This window comes from Phragmites australis, chromosome 15 (genome assembly GCF_958298935.1).
Source record: "Phragmites australis chromosome 15, lpPhrAust1.1, whole genome shotgun sequence".
Lineage (NCBI taxonomy): Eukaryota > Viridiplantae > Streptophyta > Magnoliopsida > Poales > Poaceae > Phragmites > Phragmites australis.
In genome coordinates this window covers 13,536,034-13,550,334 of record NC_084935.1, presented here as the reverse complement: position 1 = coordinate 13,550,334, position 14,301 = coordinate 13,536,034, and the positions used below count along the sequence as shown (strand labels likewise).

Sequence of the window (14,301 nt, the reverse complement as noted above, 5' to 3'; positions counted from 1 at the left end):
CCCACGTCCTGCCGCGCGGTGTCGCCCCGCTTCCCGGTGCACCGCCGAACTCGAGCCGCGATCCGGTTGCCCAAAAAAAAAAGTTAGAAATAAAATGAATATAACGAGGCGGATGAACGCGAGGAAAATTAAGCAAAAAGGGGGAATGCAACACGAGGACTTCCCAGGAGGTCACCCATCCTAGTACTACTCTCGCCCAAGCACGCTTAACTTCGGAGTTCTGATGGGATCCGATGCTTTAGTGCTGGTATGATCGCATCCGACATACTCTGTCTCCTCCTCCCCCTTATGCGCGCCGCCTCCCCCGCCCGCTCTCCGGCGCGCGTGGGCCCCACGTCCTGCCGCGCGGTGTCGCCCCGCTTCCCGGTGCACCGCCGAACTCGAGCCGCTATCCGATTGCGCAAAAAAAAAAGTTAGAAATAAAATGAATACAACGAGGCGGATGAACGCGAGGAAAATTAAGCAAAAAGGGGGAATGCAACACGAGGACTTCCCAGGAGGTCACCCATCCTAGTACTACTCTCGCCCAAGCACGCTTAACTTCGGAGTTCTGATGGGATCCGGTGCTTTAGTGCTGGTATGATCGCATCCGACATACTCTGCCTCCTCCTCCCCCTTATGCGCGCCTTCCGCGCCGCCTCCCCCGCCCGCTCCCCGGCGCGCGTGGGCCCCACGTCCTGCCGCGCGGTGTCGCCCCGCTTCCCGGTGCACCGCCGAAGCTCGAGCCGCGATCCGGTTGCGCAAAAAAAAAAGTTAGAAATAAAACGAATACAACGAGGCGGATGAACGCGAGGAAAATTAAGCAAAAAGGGGGAATGCAACACGAGGACTTCCCAGGAGGTCACCCATCCTAGTACTACTCTTGCCCAAGCACGCTTAACTTCGGAGTTCTGATGGGATCCGGTGCTTTAGTGCTGGTATGATCGCATCCGACATACTCTGCCTCCTCCTCCCCCTTATGCGCGCCTTCCGCGCCGCCACCCCCGCCCGCTCCCCGGCGCGCGTGGGCCCCACGTCCTGCCGCGCGGTGTCGCCCCGCTTCCCGGTGCACCGCCGAAGCTCGAGCCGCGATCCGGTTGCGCAAAAAAAAAAGTTAGAAATAAAACGAATACAACGAGGCGGATGAACGCGAGGAAAATTAAGCAAAAAGGGGGAATGCAACACGAGGACTTCCCAGGAGGTCACCCATCCTAGTACTACTCTCGCCCAAGCACGCTTAACTTCGGAGTTCTGATGGGATCCGGTGCTTTAGTGCTGGTATGATCGCATCCGACATACTCTGCCTCCTCCTCCCCCTTATGCGCGCCTTCCGCGCTGAATCCCCCGCCCGCTCCCCGGCGCGCGTGGGCCCCACGTCCTGCCGCGCGGTGTCGCCCCGCTTCCCGGTGCACCGCCGAAGCTCGAGCCGCGATCCGGTTGCGCAAAAAAAAAAAGTTAGAAATAAAACGAATACAACGAGGCGGATGAACGCGAGGAAAATTAAGCAAAAAGGGGGAATGCTACACGAGGACTTCCCAGGAGGTCACCCATCCTAGTACTACTCTCGCCCAAGCACGCTTAACTTCGGAGTTCTGATGGGATCCGGTGCTATAGTGCTGGTATGATCGCATCCGACATACTCTGCCTCCTCCTCCCCCTTATGCGCGCCTTCCGCGCCGCCTCCCCCGCCCGCTCCCCGGCGCGCGTGGGCCCCACGTCCTGCCGCGCGGTGTCGCCCCGCTTCCCGGTGCACCGCCGAACTCGAGCCGCGATCCGGTTGCGCAAAAAAAAAAGTTAGAAATAAAATGAATACAACGAGGCGGATGAACGCGAGGAAAATTAAGCAAAAAGGGGGAATGCAACACGAGGACTTCCCAGGAGGTCACCCATCCTAGTACTACCCTCGCCCGAGCACGCTTAAGTTCGGAGTTCTGATGGGATCCGGTGCTTTAGTGCTGGTATGATCGCATCCGACATACTCTGCCTCATCCTCCCCCTTATGCGCGCCGCCTCCCCCGCCCGCTCCCCGGCGCGCGTGGGCCCCACGTCCTGCCGCGCGGTGTCGCCCCGCTTCCCGGTGCACCGCCGAACTCGAGCCGCGATCCGGTTGCGCAAAAAAAAAAGTTAGAAATAAAATGAATACAACGAGGCGGATGAACGCGAGGAAAATTAAGCAAAAAGGGGGAATGCAACACGAGGACTTCCCAGGAGGTCACCCATCCTAGTACTACTCTCGCCCAAGCACGCTTAACTTCGGAGTTCTGATGGGATCCGGTGCTTTAGTGCTGGTATGATCGCATCCGACATACTCTGCCTCCTCCTCCCCCTTATGCGCGCCTTCCGCGCCGCCTCCCCCGCCCGCTCCCCGGCGCGCGTGGGCCCCACGTCCTGCCGCGCGGTGTCGCCCCGCTTCCCGGTGCACCGCCGAACTCGAGCCGCGATCCGGTTGCGCAAAAAAAAAAAGTTAGAAATAAAATGAATACAACGAGGCGGATGAACGCGAGGAAAATTAAGCAAAAAGTGGGAATGCAACACGAGGACTTCCCAGGAGGTCACCCATCCTAGTACTACTCTCGCCCATGCACGCTTAACTTCGGAGTTCTGATGGGATCCGGTGCTTTAGTGCTGGTATGATCGCATCCGACATACTCTGCCTCCTCCTCCCCCTTATGCGCGCCGCCTCCCCCGCCCGCTCCCCGGCGCGCGTGGGCCCCACGTCCTGCCGCGCGGTGTCGCCCCGCTTCCCGGTGCACCGCCGAACTCGAGCCGCGATCCGGTTGCCCAAAAAAAAAGTTAGAAATAAAATGAATATAACGAGGCGGATGAACGCGAGGAAAATTAAGCAAAAAGGGGGAATGCAACACGAGGACTTCCCAGGAGGTCACCCATCCTAGTACTACTCTCGCCCAAGCACGCTTAACTTCAGAGTTCTGATGGGATCCGGTGCTTTAGTGCTGGTATGATCGCATCCGACATACTCTGTCTCCTCCTCCCCCTTATGCGCGCCGCCTCCCCCGCCCGCTCTCCGGCGCGCGTGGGCCCCACGTCCTGCCGCGCGGTGTCGCCCCGCTTCCCGGTGCACCGCCGAACTCGAGCCGCTATCCGATTGCGCAAAAAAAAAAGTTAGAAATAAAATTAATACAACGAGGCGGATGAACGCGAGGAAAATTAAGCAAAAAGGGGGAATGCAACACAAGGACTTCCCAGGAGGTCACCCATCCTAGTACTACTCTCGCCCAAGCACGCTTAACTTCGGAGTTCTGATGGGATCCGGTGCTTTAGTGCTGGTATGATCGCATCCGACATACTCTGCCTCCTCCTCCCCCTTATGCGCGCCTTCCGCGCCGCCTCCCCCGCCCGCTCCCCGGCGCGCGTGGGCCCCACGTCCTGCCGCGCGGTGTCGCCCCGCTTCCCGGTGCACCGCCGAACTCGAGCCGCGATCCGGTTGCGCTAAAAAAAAAAGTTAGAAATAAAATGAATACAACGAGGCGGATGAACGCGAGGAAAATTAAGCAAAAAGGGGGAATGCAAAACGAGGACTTCCCAGGAGGTCACCCATCCTAGTACTACTCTCGCTCAAGCACGCTTAACTTCGGAGTTCTGATGGGATCCGGTGCTTTAGTGCTGGTATGATCGCATCCGACATACTCTGCCTCCTCCTCCCCCTTATGCGCGCCTTCCGCGCCGCCTCCCCCGCCCGCTCCCCGGCGCGCGTGGGCCCCACGTCCTGCCGCGCGGTGTCGCCCCGCTTCCCGGTGCACCGCCGAACTCGAAACGCGATCCGGTTGCGCAAAAAAAAAAGTTAGAAATAAAATGAATACAACGAGGCGGATGAACGCGAGGAAAATTAAGCAAAAAGGGGGAATGCAACACGAGGACTTCCCAGGAGGTCACCCATCCTAGTACTACTCTCGCCCAAGCACGCTTAACTTCGGAGTTCTGATGGGATCCGGTGCTTTAGTGCTGGTATGATCGCATCCGACATACTCTGCCTCCTCCTCCCCCTTATGCGAGCCTTCCGCGCCGCCTCCCCCGCCCGCTCCCCGGCGCGCGTGAGCCCCACGTCCTGCCGCGCGGTGTCGCCCCGCTTCCCGGTGCACCGCCGAAGCTCGAGCCGCGATCCGGTTGCGCAAAAAAAAAAAGTTAGAAATAAAACGAATACAACGAGGCGGATGAACGCGAGGAAAATTAAGCAAAAAGGGGGAATGCAACACGAGGACTTCCCAGGAGGTCACCCATCCTAGTACTACTCTCGCCCAAGCACGCTTAACTTCGGAGTTCTGATGGGATCCGGTGCTTTAGTGCTGGTATGATCGCATCCGACATACTCTGCCTCCTCCTCCCCCTTATGCGCGCCTTCCGCGCCGCCTCCCCCGCCCGCTCCCCGGCGCGCGTGGGCCCCACGTCCTGCCGCGCGGTGTCGCCCCGCTTCCCGGTGCACCGCCGAAGCTCGAGCCGCGATCCGGTTGCGCAAAAAAAAAAGTTAGAAATAAAACGAATACAACGAGGCGGATGAACGCGAGGAAAATTAAGCAAAAAGGGGGAATGCAACACGAGGACTTCCCAGGAGGTCACCCATCCTAGTACTACTCTTGCCCAAGCACGCTTAACTTCGGAGTTCTGATGGGATCCGGTGCTTTAGTGCTGGTATGATCGCATCCGACATACTCTGCCTCCTCCTCCCCCTTATGCGCGCCTTCCGCGCCGCCTCCCCCGCCCGCTCCCCGGCGCGCGTGGGCCCCACGTCCTGCCGCGCGGTGTCGCCCCGCTTCCCGGTGCACCGCCGAAGCTCGAGCCGCGATCCGGTTGCGCAAAAAAAAAAAGTTAGAAATAAAACGAATACAACGAGGCGGATGAACGCGAGGAAAATTAAGCAAAAAGGGGGAATGCAACACGAGGACTTCCCAGGAGGTCACCCATCCTAGTACTACTCTCGCCCAAGCACGCTTAACTTCGGAGTTCTGATGGGATCCGGTGCTTTAGTGCTGGTATGATCGCATCCGACATACTCTGCCTCCTCCTCCCCCTTATGCGCGCCTTCCGCGCTGAATCCCCCGCCCGCTCCCCGGCGCGCGTGGGCCCCACGTCCTGCCGCGCGGTGTCGCCCCGCTTCCCGGTGCACCGCCGAAGCTCGAGCCGCGATCCGGTTGCGCAAAAAAAAAAGTTAGAAATAAAACGAATACAACGAGGCGGATGAACGCGAGGAAAATTAAGCAAAAAGGGGGAATGCTACACGAGGACTTCCCAGGAGGTCACCCATCCTAGTACTACTCTCGCCCAAGCACGCTTAACTTCGGAGTTCTGATGGGATCCGGTGCTATAGTGCTGGTATGATCGCATCCGACATACTCTGCCTCCTCCTCCCCCTTATGCGCGCCTTCCGCGCCGCCTCCCCCGCCCGCTCCCCGGCGCGCGTGGGCCCCACGTCCTGCCGCGCGGTGTCGCCCCGCTTCCCGGTGCACCGCCGAACTCGAGCCGCGATCCGGTTGCGCAAAAAAAAAAGTTAGAAATAAAATGAATACAACGAGGCGGATGAACGCGAGGAAAATTAAGCAAAAAGGGGGAATGCAACACGAGGACTTCCCAAGAGGTCACCCATCCTAGTACTACTCTCGCCCAAGCACGCTTAACTTCGGAGTTCTGATGGGATCCGGTGCTTTAGTGCTGGTATGATCGCATCCGACATAATCTGCCTCCTCCTCCCCCTTATGCGCGCCTTCCGCGCCGCCTCCCCCGCCCGCTTCCCGGCGCGTGTGGGCCCCACGTCCTGCCGCGCGGTGTCGCCCCGCTTCCCGGTGCACCGCTGAACTCGAGCCGCGATCCGGTTGCGCAAAAAAAAAAGTTAGAAATAAAATGAATACAACGAGGCGGATGAACGCGAGGAAAATTAAGCAAAAAGGGGGAATGCAACACGAGGACTTCCCAGGAGGTCACCCATCCTAGTACTACTCTCGCCCAAGCACGCTTAACTTCGGAGTTCTGATGGGATCCGGTGCTTTAGTGCTGGTATGATCGCATCCGACATACTCTGCCTCCTCCTCCCCCTTATGCGCGCCTTCCGCGCCGCCTCCCCCGCCCGCTCCCCGGCGCGCGTGGGCCCCACGTCCTGCCGCGCGGTGTCGCCCCGCTTCCCGGTGCACCGCCGAAGCTCGAGCCGCGATCCGGTTGCGCAAAAAAAAAAGTTAGAAATAAAACGAATACAACGAGGCGGATGAACGCGAGGAAAATTAAGCAAAAAGGGGGAATGCAACACGAGGACTTCCCAGGAGGTCACCCATCCTAGTACTACTCTTGCCCAAGCACGCTTAACTTCGGAGTTCTGATGGGATCCGGTGCTTTAGTGCTGGTATGATCGCATCCGACATACTCTGCCTCCTCCTCCCCCTTATGCGCGCCTTCCGCGCCGCCTCCCCCGCCCGCTCCCCGGCGCGCGTGGGCCCCACGTCCTGCCGCGCGGTGTCGCCCCGCTTCCCGGTGCACCGCCGAAGCTCGAGCCGCGATCCGGTTGCGCAAAAAAAAAAAGTTAGAAATAAAACGAATACAACGAGGCGGATGAACGCGAGGAAAATTAAGCAAAAAGGGGGAATGCAACACGAGGACTTCCCAGGAGGTCACCCATCCTAGTACTACTCTCGCCCAAGCACGCTTAACTTCGGAGTTCTGATGGGATCCGGTGCTATAGTGCTGGTATGATCGCATCCGACATACTCTGCCTCCTCCTCCCCCTTATGCGCGCCTTCCGCGCCGCCTCCCCCGCCCGCTCCCCGGCGCGCGTGGGCCCCACGTCCTGCCGCGCGGTGTCGCCCCGCTTCCCGGTGCACCGCCGAACTCGAGCCGCGATCCGGTTGCGCAAAAAAAAAAGTTAGAAATAAAATGAATACAACGAGGCGGATGAACGCGAGGAAAATTAAGCAAAAAGGGGGAATGCAACACGAGGACTTCCCAAGAGGTCACCCATCCTAGTACTACTCTCGCCCAAGCACGCTTAACTTCGGAGTTCTGATGGGATCCGGTGCTTTAGTGCTGGTATGATCGCATCCGACATAATCTGCCTCCTCCTCCCCCTTATGCGCGCCTTCCGCGCCGCCTCCCCCGCCCGCTTCCCGGCGCGTGTGGGCCCCACGTCCTGCCGCGCGGTGTCGCCCCGCTTCCCGGTGCACCGCTGAACTCGAGCCGCGATCCGGTTGCGCAAAAAAAAAAGTTAGAAATAAAATGAATACAACGAGGCGGATGAACGCGAGGAAAATTAAGCAAAAAGGGGGAATGCAACACGAGGACTTCCCAGGAGGTCACCCATCCTAGTACTACTCTCGCCCAAGCACGCTTAACTTCGGAGTTCTGATGGGATCCGGTGCTTTAGTGCTGGTATGATCGCATCCGACATACTCTGCCTCCTCCTCCCCCTTATGCGCGCCTTCCGCGCCGCCTCCCCCGCCCGCTCCCCGGCGCGCGTGGGCCCCACGTCCTGCCGCGCGGTGTCGCCCCGCTTCCCGGTGCACCGCCGAACTCGAGCCGCGATCCGGTTGCGCAAAAAAAAAGAGTTAGAAATAAAATGAATACAACGAGGCGGATGAACGCGAGGAAAATTAAGCAAAAAGAGGGAATGCAACACGAGGACTTCCCAGGAGGTCACCCATCCTAGTACTACTCTCGCCCAAGCACTTTTAACTTCGGAGTTCTGATGGGATCCGGTGCTTTAGTGCTGGTATGATCGCATCCGACATACTCTGCCTCCTCCTCCCCCTTATGCGCGCCTTCCGCGCCGCCTCCCCCGCCTGCTCCCCGGCGCGCGTGGGCCCGACGTCCTGCCGCGCGGTGTCGCCCCGCTTCCCGGTGCACCGCCGAACTCGAGCCGCGATCCGGTTGCGCAAAAAAAAAAGTTAGAAATAAAATGAATACAACGAGGCGGATGAACGCGAGGAAAATTAAGCAAAAAGTGGGAATGCAACACGAGGACTTCCCAGGAGGTCACCCATCCTAGTACTACTCTCGCCCAAGCACGCTTAACTTCGGAGTTCTGATGGGATCCGGTGCTTTAGTGCTGGTATGATCGCATCCGACATACTCTGCCTCCTCCTCTATGCGCGCCTTCCGCGCCGAATCCCCCGCCCGCTCCCCGGCGCGCGTGGGCCCACGTCCTGCCGCGCGGTGTCGCCCCGCTTCCCGGTGCACCGCCGAACTCGAGCCGCGATCCGGTTGCGCAAAAAAAAAGAGTTAGAAATAAAATGAATACAACGAGGCGGATGAACGCGAGGAAAATTAAGCAAAAAGAGGGAATGCAACACGAGGACTTCCCAGGAGGTCACCCATCCTAGTACTACTCTCGCCCAAGCACGCTTAACTTCGGAGTTCTGATGGGATCCGGTGCTTTAGTGCTGGTATGATCGCATCCGACATACTCTGCCTCCTCCTCCCCCTTATGCGCGCCTTCCGCGCCGCCTCCCCCGCCCGCTCCCCGGCGCGCGTGGGCCCCACGTCCTGCCGCGCGGTGTCGCCCCGCTTCCCGGTGCACCGCCGAAGCTCGAGCCGCGATCCGGTTGCGCAAAAAAAAAAGTTAGAAATAAAACGAATACAACGAGGCGGATGAACGCGAGGAAAATTAAGCAAAAAGGGGGAATGCAACACGAGGACTTCCCAGGAGGTCACCCATCCTAGTACTACTCTCGCCCAAGCACGCTTAACTTCGGAGTTCTGATGGGATCCGGTGCTTTAGTGCTGGTATGATCGCATCCAACATACTCTGCCTCCTCCTCCCCCTTATGCGCGCCTTCCGCGCCGCCTCCCCCGCCCGCTCCCCTGCGCGCGTGGGCCCCACATCCTGCCGCGCGGTGTCGCCCCGCTTCCCGGTGCACCGCCGAACTCGAGCCGCGATCCGGTTGCGCAAAAAAAAAGTTAGAAATAAAATGAATACAACGAGGCGGATGAACGCGAGGAAAATTAAGCAAAAAGGGGGAATGCAACACGAGGACTTCCCAGGAGGTCACCCATCCTAGTACTACTCTCGCCCAAGCACGCTTAACTTCGGAGTTCTGATGGGATCCGGTGCTTTAGTGCTGGTATGATCGCATCCGACATACTCTGCCTCCTCCTCCCCCTTATGCGCGCCTTCCGCGCCGCCTCCCCCGCCCGCTCCCCGGCGCGCGTGGGCCCCACGTCCTGCCGCGCGGTGTCGCCCCGCTTCCCGGTGCACCGCCGAACTCGAGCCGCGATCCGGTTGCGCAAAAAAAAAAAGTTAGAAATAAAATGAATACAACGAGGCGGATGAACGCGAGGAAAATTAAGCAAAAAGGGGGAATGCAACACGAGGACTTCCCAGGAGGTCACCCATCCTAGTACTACTCTCGCCTAAGCACGCTTAACTTCGGAGTTCTGATGGGATCCGGTGCTTTAGTGCTGGTATGATCGCATCCGACATACTCTGCCTCCTCCTCCCCCTTATGCGCGCCTTCCGCGCTGAATCCCCCGCCCGCTCCCCGGCGCGCGTGGGCCCCACGTCCTGCCGCGCGGTGTCGCCCCGCTTCCCGGTGCACCGCCGAAATCGAGCCGCGATCCGGTTGCGCAAAAAAAAAGAGTTAGAAATAAAATGAATACAACGAGGCGGATGAACGCGAGGAAAATTAAGCAAAAAGGGGGAATGCAACACGAGGACTTCCCAGGAGGTCACCCATCCTAGTACTACTCTCGCCCAAGCACGCTTAACTTCGGAGTTCTGATGGGATCCGGTGCTTTAGTGCTGGTATGATCGCATCCGACATACTCTGCCTCCTCCTCTATGCGCGCCTTCCGCGCCGAATCCCCCGCCCGCTCCCCGGCGCGCGTGGGCCCACGTCCTGCCGCGCGGTGTCGCCCCGCTTCCCGGTGCACCGCCGAACTCGAGCCGCGATCCGGTTGCGCAAAAAAAAAGAGTTAGAAATAAAATGAATACAACGAGGCGGATGAACGCGAGGAAAATTAAGCAAAAAGAGGGAATGCAACACGAGGACTTCCCAGGAGGTCACCCATCCTAGTACTACACTCGCCCAAGCACGCTTAACTTCGGAGTTCTGATGGGATCCGGTGCTTTAGTGCTGGTATGATCGCATCCGACATACTCTGCCTCCTCCTCCCCCTTATGCGCGCCTTCCGGGCCGCCTCCCCCGCCCGCTCCCCGGCGCGCGTGGGCCCCACGTCCTGCCGCGCGGTGTCGCCCCGCTCCCCGGTGCACCGCCGAACTCGAGCCGCGATCCGGTTGCGCAAAAAAAAAAGTTAGAAATAAAATGAATACAACGAGGCGGATGAACGCGAGGAAAATTAAGCAAAAAGCGGGAATGCAACACGAGGACTTCCCAGGAGGTCACCCATCCTAGTACTACTCTCGCCCAAGCACGCTTAACTTCGGAGTTCTGATGGGATCCGGTGCTTTAGTGCTGGTATGATCGCTTCCGACATACTCTGCCTCCTCCTCCCCCTTATGCGCGCAGCCTCCCCCGCCCGCTCCCCGGCGCGCGTGGGCCCCACGTCCTGCCGCGCGGTGTCGCCCCGCTTCCCGGTGCACCGCCGAACTCGAGCCGCGATCCGGTTACGCAAAAAAAAAAGTTAGAAATAAAATTAATACAACGAGGCGGATGAACGCGAGGAAAATTAAGCAAAAAGGGGGAATGCAACACGAGGACTTCCCAGGAGGTCACCCATCCTAGTACTACTCTCGCCCAAGCACGCTTAACTTCGGAGTTCTGATGGGATCCGGTGCTTTAGTGCTGGTATGATCGCATCCGACATACTCTGCCTCCTCCTCCCCCTTATGCGCGCCTTCCGCGCCGCCTCCCCCGCCCGCTCCCAGCGCGCGTGGGCCCCACGTCCTGCCGCGCGGTGTCGCCCCGCTTCCCGGTGCACCGCCGAACTCGAGCCGCGATCCGGTTGCGCTAAAAAAAAAGTTAGAAATAAAATGAATACAACGAGGCGGATGAACGCGAGCAAAATTAAGCAAAAAGGGGGAATGCAACACGAGAACTTCCCAGGAGGTCACCCATCCTAGTACTACTCTCGCCCAAGCACGCTTAACTTCGGAGTTCTGATGGGATCCGGTGCTTTAGTGCTGGTATGATCGCATCCGACATACTCTGCCTCCTCCTCCCCCTTATGCGCGCCTTCCGCGCCGCCTCCCCCGCCCGCTCCCCGGCGCGCGTGGGCCCCACGTCCTGCCGCGCGGTGTCGCCCCGCTTCCCGGTGCACCGCCGAACTCGAGCCGCGATCCGGTTGCGCAAAAAAAAAAGTTAGAAATAAAATGAATACAACGAGGCGGATGAACGCGAGGAAAATTAAGCAAAAAGTGGGAATGCAACACGAGGACTTCCCAGGAGGTCACCCATCCTAGTACTACTCTCGCCCAAGCACGCTTAACTTCGGAGTTCTGATGGGATCCGGTGCTTTAGTGCTGGTATGATCGCATCCGACATACTCTGCCTCCTCCTCCCCCTTATGCGCGCCTTCCGCGCCGCCTCCCCCGCCCGCTCCCCGGCGCGCGTGGGCCCCACGTCCTGCCGCGCGGTGTCGCCCCGCTTCCCGGTGCACCGCCGAAGCTCGAGCCGCGATCCGGTTGCGCAAAAAAAAAAGTTAGAAATAAGATGAATACAACGAGGCGGATGAACGCGAGGAAAATTAAGCAAAAAGGGGGAATGCAACACGAGGACTTCCCAGGAGGTCACCCATCCTAGTACAACATTGGCCCAAGCACGCTTAACTTCGGAGTTCTGATGGGATCCGGTGCTTTAGTGCTGGTATGATCGCATCCAACATACTCTGCCTCCTCCTCCCCCTTATGCGCGCCTTCCGAGCCGCCTCCCCCGCCCGCTCCCCGGCACGCGTGGGCCCCACGTCCTGCCGCGCGGTGTCGCCCCGCTTCCCGGTGCACCGCCGAAGCTCGAGCCGCGATCCGGTTGCGCAAAAAAAAAAGTTAGAAATAAAATGAATACAACGAGGCGGATGAACGCGAGGAAAATTAAGCAAAAAGGGGGAATGCAACACGAGGACTTCCCAGGAGGTCACCCATCCTAGTACTACTCTTGCCCAAGCACGCTTAACTTCGGAGTTCTGATGGGATCCGGGCCGACATACTCTGCCTCCTCCTCCCCCTTATGCGCGCCTTCCGCGCCGCCTCCCCCGCCCGCTCCCCGGCGCGCGTGGGCCCCACGTCCTGCCGCGCGGTGTCGCCCCGCTTCCCGGTGCACCGCCGAAGCTCGAGCCGCGATCCGGTTGCGCAAAAAAAAAAGTTAGAAATAAAATGAATACAACGAGGCGGATGAACGCGAGGAAAATTAAGTAAAAAGGGGGAATGCAACACGAGGACTTCCCAGGAGGTCACCCATCCTAGTACTACTCTCGCCAAAGCACGCTTAACTTCGGAGTTCTGATGGGATCCGGTGCTTTAGTGCTGGTATGATCGCATCCGACATACTCTGCCTCCTCCTCCCCCTTATGCGCGCCTTCCGCGCCGCCTCCCCCGCCCGCTCCCCGGCGCGCGTGGGCCCCACGTCCTGCCGCGCGGTGTCGCCCCGCTTCCCGGTGCACCGCCGAAGCTCGAGCCGCGATCCGGTTGCGCAAAAAAAAAAAGTTAGAAATAAAATGAATACAACGAGGCGGATGAACGCGAGGAAAATTAAGCAAAAAGGGGAATGCAACACGAGGACTTCCCAGGAGGTCACCCATCCTAGTACTACTCTCGCCCAAGCACGCTTAACTTCGGAGTTCTGATGGGATCCGGTGCTTTAGTGCTGGTATGATCGCATCCGACATACTCTGCCTCCTCCTCCCCCTTATGCGCGCCTTCAGCGCCGCCTCCCCCGCCCGCTCCCCGGCGCGCGTGGGCCCCACGTCCTGCCGCGCGGTGTCGCCCCGCTTCCCGGTGCACTGCCGAAGCTCGAGCCGCGATCCGGTTGCGCAAAAAAAAAAAGTTAGAAATAAAATGAATACAACGAGGCGGATGAACGCGAGGAAAATTAAGCAAAAAGGGGGAATGCAACACGAGGACTTCCCAGGAGGTCACCCATCCTAGTACTACTCTCGCCCAAGCACGCTTAACTTCGGAGTTCTGATGGGATCCGGTGCTTTAGTGCTGGTATGATCGCATCCGACATACTCTGCCTCCTCCTATGCGCGCCTTCCGCGCCGCCTCCCCCGCCCGCTCCCCGGCGCGCGTGGGCCCCAAGTCCTGCCGCGCGGTGTCGCCCCGCTCCCCGGTGCACCGCCGAAGCTCGAGCCGCGATCCGGTTGCGCAAAAAAAAAAGTTAGAAATAAAATGAATACAACGAGGCGGATGAACGCGAGGAAAATTAAGCAAAAAGGGGGAATGCAACACGAGGACTTCCCAGGAGGTCACCCATCCTAGTACTACTCTCGCCCAAGCACGCTTAACTTCGGAGTTCTGATGGGATCCGGTGCTTTAGTGCTGGTATGATCGCATCCGACATACTCTGCCTCCTCCTCCCCCTTATGCGCGCCTTCCGCGCCGCCTCCCCCGCCCGCTCCCCGGCGCGCGTGGGCCCCACGTCCAGCCGCGCGGTGTCGCCCCGCTTCCCGGTGCACCGCCGAAGCTCGAGCCGCGATCCGGTTGCGCAAAAAAAAAAGTTAGAAATAAAACGAATACAGCGAGGCGGATGAACGCGAGGAAAATTAAGCAAAAAGGGGGAATGCAACACGAGGACTTCCCAGGAGGTCACCCATCCTAGTACTACTCTCGCCCAAGCACGCTTAACTTCGGAGTTCTGATTGGATCCGGTGCTTTAGTGCTGGTATGATCGCATCCGACATACTCTGCCTCCTCCTCCCCCTTATGCGCGCCTTCAGCGCCGCCTCCCCCGCCCGCTCCCCGGCGCGCGTGGGCCCCACGTCCTGCCGCGCGGTGTCGCCCCGCTTCCCGGTGCACCGCCGAAGCTCGAGCCGCGATCCGGTTGCGCAAAAAAAAAAGTTAGAAATAAATCGAATACAGCGAGGCGGATGAACGCGAGGAAAATTAAGCAAAAAGGGGGAATGCAACATGAGGACTTCCCAGGAGGTCACCCATCCTAGTACTACTCTCGCCCAAGCACGCTTAACTTCGGAGTTCTGATGGGATCCGGTGCTTTAGTGCTGGTATGATCGCATCCGACATACTCTGCCTCCTCCTACCCCTTATGCGCGCCTTCCGCGTCGCCTCCCCCGCCCGCTCCCCGGCGCGCGTGGGCCCCAAGTCCTGCCGCGCGGTGTCGCCCCGCTTCCCGGTGCACCGCCGAAGCTCGAGCCGCGATCCGGTTGCGCAAAAAAAAAAGTTAGAAATAAAACGAATACAGCGAGGCGGATGAACGCGAG

General features: G+C 59.1%; 41 non-coding genes and 1 pseudogene across 41 annotated transcripts; all 42 read right to left on the bottom strand.

The window, feature by feature from the left end:
• Positions 1-142: 142 nt before the first annotated feature.
• LOC133893963 (5S ribosomal RNA) lies at positions 143-261 on the bottom strand. The gene has a single exon (XR_009904787.1). It is a non-coding gene; the product is annotated as a 5S ribosomal RNA (ribosomal RNA).
• Positions 262-472: 211 nt separating this feature from the next.
• On the bottom strand, positions 473-591 carry LOC133893762 (5S ribosomal RNA). The gene has a single exon (XR_009904598.1). It is a non-coding gene; the product is annotated as a 5S ribosomal RNA (ribosomal RNA).
• A 221-nt stretch (positions 592-812) lies between these two features.
• Positions 813-931, bottom strand: LOC133893978 (5S ribosomal RNA). Its single transcript, XR_009904801.1, has one exon. It is a non-coding gene; the product is annotated as a 5S ribosomal RNA (ribosomal RNA).
• A 221-nt stretch (positions 932-1,152) lies between these two features.
• LOC133893761 (5S ribosomal RNA) lies at positions 1,153-1,271 on the bottom strand. The gene has a single exon (XR_009904597.1). It is a non-coding gene; the product is annotated as a 5S ribosomal RNA (ribosomal RNA).
• A 222-nt stretch (positions 1,272-1,493) lies between these two features.
• Positions 1,494-1,612, bottom strand: LOC133894070 (5S ribosomal RNA). Its single transcript, XR_009904887.1, has one exon. It is a non-coding gene; the product is annotated as a 5S ribosomal RNA (ribosomal RNA).
• A 220-nt stretch (positions 1,613-1,832) lies between these two features.
• LOC133894076 (5S ribosomal RNA) lies at positions 1,833-1,951 on the bottom strand. Its single transcript, XR_009904893.1, has one exon. It is a non-coding gene; the product is annotated as a 5S ribosomal RNA (ribosomal RNA).
• Positions 1,952-2,162: 211 nt separating this feature from the next.
• LOC133893760 (5S ribosomal RNA) lies at positions 2,163-2,281 on the bottom strand. The gene has a single exon (XR_009904596.1). It is a non-coding gene; the product is annotated as a 5S ribosomal RNA (ribosomal RNA).
• A 221-nt stretch (positions 2,282-2,502) lies between these two features.
• LOC133893858 (5S ribosomal RNA) lies at positions 2,503-2,621 on the bottom strand. The gene has a single exon (XR_009904688.1). It is a non-coding gene; the product is annotated as a 5S ribosomal RNA (ribosomal RNA).
• A 210-nt stretch (positions 2,622-2,831) lies between these two features.
• On the bottom strand, positions 2,832-2,950 carry LOC133893916 (5S ribosomal RNA). Its single transcript, XR_009904743.1, has one exon. It is a non-coding gene; the product is annotated as a 5S ribosomal RNA (ribosomal RNA).
• Positions 2,951-3,161: 211 nt separating this feature from the next.
• LOC133893864 (5S ribosomal RNA) lies at positions 3,162-3,280 on the bottom strand. The gene has a single exon (XR_009904694.1). It is a non-coding gene; the product is annotated as a 5S ribosomal RNA (ribosomal RNA).
• A 221-nt stretch (positions 3,281-3,501) lies between these two features.
• LOC133894116 (5S ribosomal RNA) lies at positions 3,502-3,620 on the bottom strand. Its single transcript, XR_009904933.1, has one exon. It is a non-coding gene; the product is annotated as a 5S ribosomal RNA (ribosomal RNA).
• Positions 3,621-3,840: 220 nt separating this feature from the next.
• Positions 3,841-3,959, bottom strand: LOC133893759 (5S ribosomal RNA). Its single transcript, XR_009904595.1, has one exon. It is a non-coding gene; the product is annotated as a 5S ribosomal RNA (ribosomal RNA).
• A 222-nt stretch (positions 3,960-4,181) lies between these two features.
• LOC133893758 (5S ribosomal RNA) lies at positions 4,182-4,300 on the bottom strand. The gene has a single exon (XR_009904594.1). It is a non-coding gene; the product is annotated as a 5S ribosomal RNA (ribosomal RNA).
• Positions 4,301-4,521: 221 nt separating this feature from the next.
• On the bottom strand, positions 4,522-4,640 carry LOC133893977 (5S ribosomal RNA). The gene has a single exon (XR_009904800.1). It is a non-coding gene; the product is annotated as a 5S ribosomal RNA (ribosomal RNA).
• Positions 4,641-4,862: 222 nt separating this feature from the next.
• On the bottom strand, positions 4,863-4,981 carry LOC133893757 (5S ribosomal RNA). The gene has a single exon (XR_009904593.1). It is a non-coding gene; the product is annotated as a 5S ribosomal RNA (ribosomal RNA).
• Positions 4,982-5,202: 221 nt separating this feature from the next.
• Positions 5,203-5,321, bottom strand: LOC133894068 (5S ribosomal RNA). The gene has a single exon (XR_009904886.1). It is a non-coding gene; the product is annotated as a 5S ribosomal RNA (ribosomal RNA).
• Positions 5,322-5,541: 220 nt separating this feature from the next.
• On the bottom strand, positions 5,542-5,660 carry LOC133893824 (5S ribosomal RNA). The gene has a single exon (XR_009904656.1). It is a non-coding gene; the product is annotated as a 5S ribosomal RNA (ribosomal RNA).
• Positions 5,661-5,880: 220 nt separating this feature from the next.
• On the bottom strand, positions 5,881-5,999 carry LOC133893756 (5S ribosomal RNA). The gene has a single exon (XR_009904592.1). It is a non-coding gene; the product is annotated as a 5S ribosomal RNA (ribosomal RNA).
• Positions 6,000-6,220: 221 nt separating this feature from the next.
• On the bottom strand, positions 6,221-6,339 carry LOC133893976 (5S ribosomal RNA). Its single transcript, XR_009904799.1, has one exon. It is a non-coding gene; the product is annotated as a 5S ribosomal RNA (ribosomal RNA).
• Positions 6,340-6,561: 222 nt separating this feature from the next.
• LOC133893845 (5S ribosomal RNA) lies at positions 6,562-6,680 on the bottom strand. Its single transcript, XR_009904676.1, has one exon. It is a non-coding gene; the product is annotated as a 5S ribosomal RNA (ribosomal RNA).
• A 220-nt stretch (positions 6,681-6,900) lies between these two features.
• LOC133893823 (5S ribosomal RNA) lies at positions 6,901-7,019 on the bottom strand. The gene has a single exon (XR_009904655.1). It is a non-coding gene; the product is annotated as a 5S ribosomal RNA (ribosomal RNA).
• Positions 7,020-7,239: 220 nt separating this feature from the next.
• On the bottom strand, positions 7,240-7,358 carry LOC133893754 (5S ribosomal RNA). Its single transcript, XR_009904590.1, has one exon. It is a non-coding gene; the product is annotated as a 5S ribosomal RNA (ribosomal RNA).
• A 221-nt stretch (positions 7,359-7,579) lies between these two features.
• LOC133893830 (5S ribosomal RNA) lies at positions 7,580-7,698 on the bottom strand. The gene has a single exon (XR_009904661.1). It is a non-coding gene; the product is annotated as a 5S ribosomal RNA (ribosomal RNA).
• Positions 7,699-7,918: 220 nt separating this feature from the next.
• LOC133893753 (5S ribosomal RNA) lies at positions 7,919-8,037 on the bottom strand. The gene has a single exon (XR_009904589.1). It is a non-coding gene; the product is annotated as a 5S ribosomal RNA (ribosomal RNA).
• Positions 8,038-8,252: 215 nt separating this feature from the next.
• On the bottom strand, positions 8,253-8,371 carry LOC133893752 (5S ribosomal RNA). The gene has a single exon (XR_009904588.1). It is a non-coding gene; the product is annotated as a 5S ribosomal RNA (ribosomal RNA).
• Positions 8,372-8,592: 221 nt separating this feature from the next.
• LOC133893751 (5S ribosomal RNA) lies at positions 8,593-8,711 on the bottom strand. The gene has a single exon (XR_009904587.1). It is a non-coding gene; the product is annotated as a 5S ribosomal RNA (ribosomal RNA).
• A 219-nt stretch (positions 8,712-8,930) lies between these two features.
• Positions 8,931-9,049, bottom strand: LOC133893750 (5S ribosomal RNA). Its single transcript, XR_009904586.1, has one exon. It is a non-coding gene; the product is annotated as a 5S ribosomal RNA (ribosomal RNA).
• Positions 9,050-9,270: 221 nt separating this feature from the next.
• Positions 9,271-9,389, bottom strand: LOC133894015 (5S ribosomal RNA). Its single transcript, XR_009904836.1, has one exon. It is a non-coding gene; the product is annotated as a 5S ribosomal RNA (ribosomal RNA).
• A 221-nt stretch (positions 9,390-9,610) lies between these two features.
• On the bottom strand, positions 9,611-9,729 carry LOC133893748 (5S ribosomal RNA). The gene has a single exon (XR_009904585.1). It is a non-coding gene; the product is annotated as a 5S ribosomal RNA (ribosomal RNA).
• A 215-nt stretch (positions 9,730-9,944) lies between these two features.
• On the bottom strand, positions 9,945-10,063 carry LOC133893853 (5S ribosomal RNA). The gene has a single exon (XR_009904683.1). It is a non-coding gene; the product is annotated as a 5S ribosomal RNA (ribosomal RNA).
• Positions 10,064-10,283: 220 nt separating this feature from the next.
• Positions 10,284-10,402, bottom strand: LOC133893894 (5S ribosomal RNA). The gene has a single exon (XR_009904722.1). It is a non-coding gene; the product is annotated as a 5S ribosomal RNA (ribosomal RNA).
• A 211-nt stretch (positions 10,403-10,613) lies between these two features.
• LOC133893747 (5S ribosomal RNA) lies at positions 10,614-10,732 on the bottom strand. The gene has a single exon (XR_009904584.1). It is a non-coding gene; the product is annotated as a 5S ribosomal RNA (ribosomal RNA).
• A 219-nt stretch (positions 10,733-10,951) lies between these two features.
• On the bottom strand, positions 10,952-11,070 carry LOC133894125 (5S ribosomal RNA). The gene has a single exon (XR_009904942.1). It is a non-coding gene; the product is annotated as a 5S ribosomal RNA (ribosomal RNA).
• A 220-nt stretch (positions 11,071-11,290) lies between these two features.
• Positions 11,291-11,409, bottom strand: LOC133893746 (5S ribosomal RNA). Its single transcript, XR_009904583.1, has one exon. It is a non-coding gene; the product is annotated as a 5S ribosomal RNA (ribosomal RNA).
• A 221-nt stretch (positions 11,410-11,630) lies between these two features.
• LOC133894166 (5S ribosomal RNA) lies at positions 11,631-11,749 on the bottom strand. Its single transcript, XR_009904983.1, has one exon. It is a non-coding gene; the product is annotated as a 5S ribosomal RNA (ribosomal RNA).
• Positions 11,750-11,970: 221 nt separating this feature from the next.
• On the bottom strand, positions 11,971-12,104 carry LOC133894193 (5S ribosomal RNA; annotated as a pseudogene).
• Positions 12,105-12,286: 182 nt separating this feature from the next.
• On the bottom strand, positions 12,287-12,405 carry LOC133894065 (5S ribosomal RNA). Its single transcript, XR_009904883.1, has one exon. It is a non-coding gene; the product is annotated as a 5S ribosomal RNA (ribosomal RNA).
• A 221-nt stretch (positions 12,406-12,626) lies between these two features.
• On the bottom strand, positions 12,627-12,745 carry LOC133893745 (5S ribosomal RNA). Its single transcript, XR_009904582.1, has one exon. It is a non-coding gene; the product is annotated as a 5S ribosomal RNA (ribosomal RNA).
• A 222-nt stretch (positions 12,746-12,967) lies between these two features.
• On the bottom strand, positions 12,968-13,086 carry LOC133893744 (5S ribosomal RNA). The gene has a single exon (XR_009904581.1). It is a non-coding gene; the product is annotated as a 5S ribosomal RNA (ribosomal RNA).
• Positions 13,087-13,300: 214 nt separating this feature from the next.
• On the bottom strand, positions 13,301-13,419 carry LOC133893742 (5S ribosomal RNA). The gene has a single exon (XR_009904579.1). It is a non-coding gene; the product is annotated as a 5S ribosomal RNA (ribosomal RNA).
• Positions 13,420-13,640: 221 nt separating this feature from the next.
• LOC133894035 (5S ribosomal RNA) lies at positions 13,641-13,759 on the bottom strand. The gene has a single exon (XR_009904855.1). It is a non-coding gene; the product is annotated as a 5S ribosomal RNA (ribosomal RNA).
• A 221-nt stretch (positions 13,760-13,980) lies between these two features.
• Positions 13,981-14,099, bottom strand: LOC133894041 (5S ribosomal RNA). The gene has a single exon (XR_009904860.1). It is a non-coding gene; the product is annotated as a 5S ribosomal RNA (ribosomal RNA).
• Positions 14,100-14,301: the final 202 nt, after the last annotated feature.